We start from the raw sequence: 6,630 nt of genomic DNA on the forward strand, positions 1-6,630 counted from the left end.
ACACACAGTGCCAGGGCCCTTGGAGTGCAGATCTAAGATTCAAGAGGCATAGAGCCCAGGCACTCTTTGGTCACTAAGGCTGGGTCACCCCTCCTGCCACTCCCTGTGTCTTCCCCATCCACGCCCCCACCCACACCCCAGCTGTGAGCAGTCAGTGATACTCTTTTAGAAACCACACTGTAGGCTGGGCACAGTGGCTCATGCCTGTAATCCCAGCACTTTGGGAGGCCAAGGCAAGCAGATCACAAGATCAGGAGTTCAAGACCAGCCTGGACAATACGGTGAAACCCTGTCTCCGCTAAAAATACAAAAATTATTTGGGTGTGGTGGCACGCACCTATAATCCCAGCTACTTGGGAGGCTGAGGCAGGAGACTTACTTGAACCTGGGCGGAGGTTGCAGTGAGCCAACATTACACCACTGCACTCCAGCCTGGGTGACAGGGTGAGACTCCTTCTCAAAAAAAAAAAAAAAAAAAAAAAAAAAAAAAAAGAAAAAGAAAGAAAGAAAGAAACCACATTCCAGAGAATGTGGCTGTTTTCTGGATGGCTGTAACCTGCTATCCAACAACAATCAAACCCATATCATGCTCTGGCAAGGCCACGTGGTCCTCCAGGCCCTGACACGGGCACAGTCATCGGCCAGCACTTCCATTAGAAAGGGGACAAGGTGAATGCAGCGTGAGGCCTGAATCTACCACGGGGAAGCCATCTTACCCAGGAAAAGGACTTCTGACCCCCAAAGCAGAGAATGTGCCCAACCTATCTGTGGTGAAGAGACAACTCATTCATTGAATGAGAACTCATTCATTGAACTCATTCATATGAAAGTCATGGCCACTCATCTGTGCACCATGTCTCTGAAGAGGCCCCTGGGTCTGGGCTGCAGCTAGCCTGTCCGCTCCTCCCCACAGGCTGCTCTCAGCCAGCTGCTCCATCTCCGTCTCCTGCACACAGCCCTGCTTCTTGCCTCACTGGTCCTGCTCCCTCAGTCCTGGGATGCTGCTCCTGGCTCCATAGCTGCTTGGCTGGATGCCTCTGAATAGAACATTCAGCCTCTGTGTTCTTCTATTTCTTCAACTGGAAAACAGAGAGAAATGTGGTCATCATTTTTTAAGGGGGGAAGGAGTCATTGGAAGGAATCGCCTGGTAAAGATTCAAAACCCATCAGCTGTTTGGAAGAAAAGCTGCTACATAAATAAGCTGCTTGACCCAAGGCCCATTTTGTAGGATTCTGTGAGGTCGATCTTGTTCATTTTCCTGGCTCGCACTCCCCAAAGGTTGGGGTGGGCCAAAAGGCAAACCTGCCCTTTGCAGGGGCCTCTCCTGTCAAATTAATCTGATGAGTTGCTGGAGCAGTGTGTGGAAGGGGACGTGGCCCTGTGAGGTTAGCGGTGGCATCTCTGCTGGAGAGAAATGATGCTGGCCCGGGGGGATGTGCCCTGTGCCCAGCCTGGACAACCCAGTTCACTTCTCAGGGAATACGCTCTCTCTTTCTCCTCATGAGAATAAGAACCCCAACTCTACCCCTTGAGAGCCTCCTAACTTGGTCCCCTGAGAACCTGATGGGGCTGGCAGGGAAGGGATGATCATCTCTGTGTCATAGAGAAAAAAATAGACTTTTCAAAGTCACAGAAATAAGTGGGGACAAGACCTCAGTCTTCTGCCTGCATGATTCATTTTCATACAATACATACCTTAACCCGAACACAGAGCTGAGATACAAGTCCAAAGAAAGAAAGCCAAGAGGACCTTCTGAAAGAGTGAAGCTCTACACGGTGTGTCCAGCAGAAATAGTGCAAGCCACATATGTGATTTTTAGTTTCCTGGTAACCACATTTAAAGTGTAAAAAGAAACAAGTGAAATTACTTTTCATCGATGTTATATTTTATTTAATCTCATATATCCAGAATATCATTTCAACATGTAATCAGTATAACAAAGGTATCACTGAAATATTTTACCTTCTTTCATACTGTCTTGGGCATCTTGTGTGCACCTTACACTTGCACACACTTCAGTTAGCACTAGCCTTGTTTCAAGTGCCCAGTAGCCGCATGTGGCCGGCGGCAACTCTTTGGGACAAGTTGGCTCTGTTAAATGGCAGGGCAGGTACATCCTGCCAAGCTACTCCTCAGCTAGGGCAGTTATGAGGGTCCACAAGGCTGACTCGAAGGAGCTGGAGAACAGCTCCGGGACAGAGAACAGGTGCAGTGGAAGGAACTCGAGCACTTTCGAGCACTTTCACTGCCCCGGGCTCTTTCACCTTTTTTTCTTTTTACCAGAACCTTTTCCTGACAAAAATTGGATGCAAACCCTTAATGTAGGAAATAAATGAACCCAGAGCTCTCCAGTTGAAGGGCTTAGACCAGCCAACATGCCTCTCCAAGGTGCCCCTCGAAATTCCCACTAGAAATTTTAAGTGTTTTTCTTGCAGATATCAAATAGTGGGGCTTGCTTGGTTTTCTTGTTGTGGTGGTGGTGATGGTCATGGTGGTGATTTTTTGAGACAGTCTTGCTCTGCCATCCAGGCTGGAGTGCAGTGGCACGATCTCAGTTCCCTGCAACCTCTGCCTCCTGGGTTCAAGCCATTCTCCTGCCTCAGCCTCCCCAGTAGCTGGTATTACATGCACGCACCACCACACCTGGCTAAGTTTTGTATTTTTAGTAGAGACAGGGTTTCACCATGTTGGCCAGGCAGGTCTTGAACTCCTGACCTCGTGATCCACCCACCTCAGCTTCCCAAAGTGCCGGGATTACAGGCGTGAGCCACCATGCCCAGCTTTTCAGCCTGACAATTTCTGCTTTTTAATTGGCGCATTTAGGCCATTTGCATCTAACGTACTCATCGATATGCAGTAGTAATGCGTAAAGCTACCACCTTGCTGTTTGCTTTACACTTGTCCCTTTGTTCTTTGTTTCTGCTTTTCCTCTCTTCCTCTTCCCTTGTTGACTAAATTTCAGCCTACATTTTATTTTCACAATTGCCTTATTACCTAGACATCTTTGCTATAATTTTAATAGCTGCTCTACAGTTAATAATTGGTATGTTTAACTTGTCACAGTCTGACTTTAAATAATAATAATACCACTTCATGGATAAAATATTTGCAACAATATGCTTCCACTTCTCCGCCACATCTTTTGAAATATTGTCATATGTTTTACTTCTACAGAGGCTCTGCATCAGATTTGGGTTGTGTCAAAGTCTGACCACTTCAGCTAGAGAGCTCTAGTTTGATCTCTTTACTGCACATGGTATATGTACCATGATACGTTGTTATTATTTTTGCTTTAAACAGTTGATTATCTTACTAAACATTTTAAAATCTGAAAAAGGGCTTTTATATTTACCCACATATTTATCATTTTTTTCCCTCTACCTTCCTTTGTGGAGATCCAACCTTCTGTCTAGTATTATTTTCATTTTGCCTAAAGAACTTCAATATTTTTTATAGTTCAGGTCAGCTGGTGATAAGTTTTCTCGGCTTTTGTGTATCTAAAAGTTTTTATTTTACCTTCAATTTTTGTTGTTTTTGTTTTAGAGGTGGGGTCTCAGTATGTTGCTCTGCTGCAGTCCAGTGGCTATTTACAAGCTTGATCATAGCACACTACAGCCTCTAGCTCCTGGCCTCGAGTGATCCTCCCATCTCAGCCTCCCAAATAGCTGGGGCTATAGGCATGCACACCATGCCTAGCTTGTTTTCAGTTTTGTAAGATATTTTTTGTTGGATATTAAATTCTATGTGGGCAGTTCCATTTTCCTTTTTAGCACTTTAAAGATGTTCCAGGCCAGGCATCATAGCTCATGCCTGTAATCCTAGCACTTTGGGAGGCTGAGGTGGGAGATTGCTTGAGCCTAGGAGTTTGAGACCAGCCTGGGCAACATGGCAAAACCCCATCTCAAAAAAAAAAAAACAAAAATTAGCCAGGCATGGTGGTAGTGTGTACCTGTAGTCCCAGCTACTTGGGAGTAGGATGCTACATAGGATGCAGAGGTACTTGGGGAGGATCACTGGAGCCCAGGGAAGCCAAAGCTACAGTGAGCCATGATCACACCACTGCATGTCAGGCGGGTGACAGAGAGAGGTGTTTCACTTACTTCAAGCTTGTATATTTGGGGGTGAAACATCTGTAGTCATTTTTTTTTAATTTTTTTCCTTCTCTGTACTTAATATGTCTTTTTTTCCTCTGGCTGTTCTACAGATTTTATCACTGATTTTCAGTCATTTGTGGCATGCTTTGGTATGTTTGTGTGTGTGTGTGTGTGTGTGTGTGTGTGTGTGTTTACCCTATTGTAAATTGAAATTCATCTGTAAGTTTATAGTTTTTATGAAATTTTGAAAAAATTTGGCCATTATTTTTCCAAATATTTTTGATCCCTTCCTCTCTCTCTTTTCTTTCTGAGACTCTCATTACTCATACATTAGATCTTGTAATATTTTCCCACATGTCAATGAGGCTTTATTCCTTTTTTTCCCCAATCTTTTTGTTTCTGTCCTTCATCTTGGATAGATTCTACTGCTGTGTCTTTTAGTTCAATAATTTCTGCAGTGTGTCCTCTAATTTTAATCCGACACAGGAAATGTTTTGTTTTATATGTTGTTTTGTCTTTTAGCTTCCATTACTCTCTTCATCATCTTTGCATTTTACTTCGCATCCTTGAGCATTTGCATAATGTTTGTCACAGTTGTTTTAATCTCCTGTGTGCTCATTCCATCATATCTATCACTTCTGGGTTAGTCTATCAGTTGATTTTTCTCATGTGTGTGAATCACATTTTCTTGCTTAGTAATTTTTGTGAGTCTAGTAATTTTTGATTGGTTGCTGAACATTGTGAATTTAATGTTGTTTAGTGCTAGATTTTGTGATATTTTTATGAAGAGTGTTGGGCTTATTCTTGCAGCAGCTAAGTCATTTGTGAGTCAGTTTGATCCTTTCATGCCTTGTTTTAAAACTATTTTAGGGCAGATCTAGACTATAGTCTAAGGAAAAGTTAGCCCTGCTTCTAATACATGGCCCTTCTAGCATCACTGGTGAGAGCCCCGCAGATGCAACCCGGTTTGCACTGTGGCTGGAGGGAAGTTGAGCGATTCTTGGCCTCATGTAAACTCTGGGAGTTGTTCATTTTCATGGCTCCTTGATAACGGTTGTTTCTTTAGAAGTTGATCTTGTCCAGGCACTAAAGTTTCACACATGTACAGTCTTTAGCCAAAGACTTAAGGAACTCTCTATGAAGATTTCTGGAAACCTTCCTTTCTGGAACTCTGCCCTGTCAGTTCTAGCCCCTTTGGCCTCCCCAACTCTAAACTCATCCTTCTTAGCAAAGCAAAGCTGCCAGGCTCTCTATATATTTCTCCCCCACCCCTGTGCTGTGGTCCAGAAATTACTGCAAACAACCTCAAGAAGAATCCAATGCGTATTTCTGGAGCTCTTTCTCTGCACAGTTCCCTCCTGCAAATTCCAGCCTCCTTTTTGTCCTCAAACTCGTTCTCCTCAGCTCAGAGAAACCTGCGTGCTGTGCTTAGGATCCCCACCTCCTACAACACAGTCTAGAAAATGCCTCAAGCCAGAAAGCCATGACAATCATAAGGCTTATCTCATTTGTGTCCTCTCCCCCAAGGATCACAGTTCTACATTGCCTATTGTCCAAAGTCTACAAACAGTTGTTTCACGTACTTTGTACGCTCTTCTAGTTGTTCATAACAAGAGGGCAAGCCTTGTCCCAATTGCTCTATCATTGCCAGAAGCAGAAATCCGCTTTTAAGAACTTTCAACTATAAAATTGTTTATGAAGTCATATATTTAGTCTGCCTCCTCCACTAAAATATAAGCCACATGAGGGTAGCAACTATGACTGTATGTATACTGCTGAATCCCCAGTGTGCAGCACCAGGCTGTAACACAGTAAGAACGATGAGGAAAAAATACATTACAGTATTATAATTCTGGGGCTGGATGTTGGCACGAATCAGGGAAAGAGAACAAAATGAAGCAGGGTGGAGGGAGGGAAACAGACAGCATGACACAAAGAGCACTGCCAGGGCCCATGTGGGTTCCAGGTTTGCATTTGGATCTCATTTCCAATCTGGGCTGTCCCTGTGAGACACATGCCTTCCACTTGGACTTGACTAATTTCAAAATGAAAGATGATTGGAAGTAAATGCTTTAAAATGTGGGTATTGTGCTAAAGCAGTGGATTATATTTTCCAACACTTTCTGTAATGTAGTTAGAAAACTTACAATAATTTTAGAAATCCTCATGGATTATTGCCTATGATTTTATTGCATGACAAACTTTGTTGGTGTAAACTTCAGGTTGCTGTGGTGAAGGCACTCACCAATTGATGAAATCATTTCTTCCCTTGCAGAGTGCCTTCCTCCACCTCACACAGCCAGCGTGACTTCTATCCCCAAGGAATAGGGCACCAGGTGTCCCTAATTCTGACTCTCACTCTCCTCTCAACCTGCACCATCACCCACTTGCATCGATCCAGTAAGCTTTATACATGTCAGCTGATGAACTGTAGAGTCACACAACTATTGAGAGTGACGCCAACTGCAGCCAAACAGCCAAGTCACAAAATACTGAACCCATGTCGGTCAAGGACCACCTCTGATCTAAGAAGC

Source organism: Cebus imitator, unplaced genomic scaffold (genome assembly GCF_001604975.1).
Source record: "Cebus imitator isolate Cc_AM_T3 unplaced genomic scaffold, Cebus_imitator-1.0 Scaffold42, whole genome shotgun sequence".
Taxonomy (NCBI): domain Eukaryota; kingdom Metazoa; phylum Chordata; class Mammalia; order Primates; family Cebidae; genus Cebus; species Cebus imitator.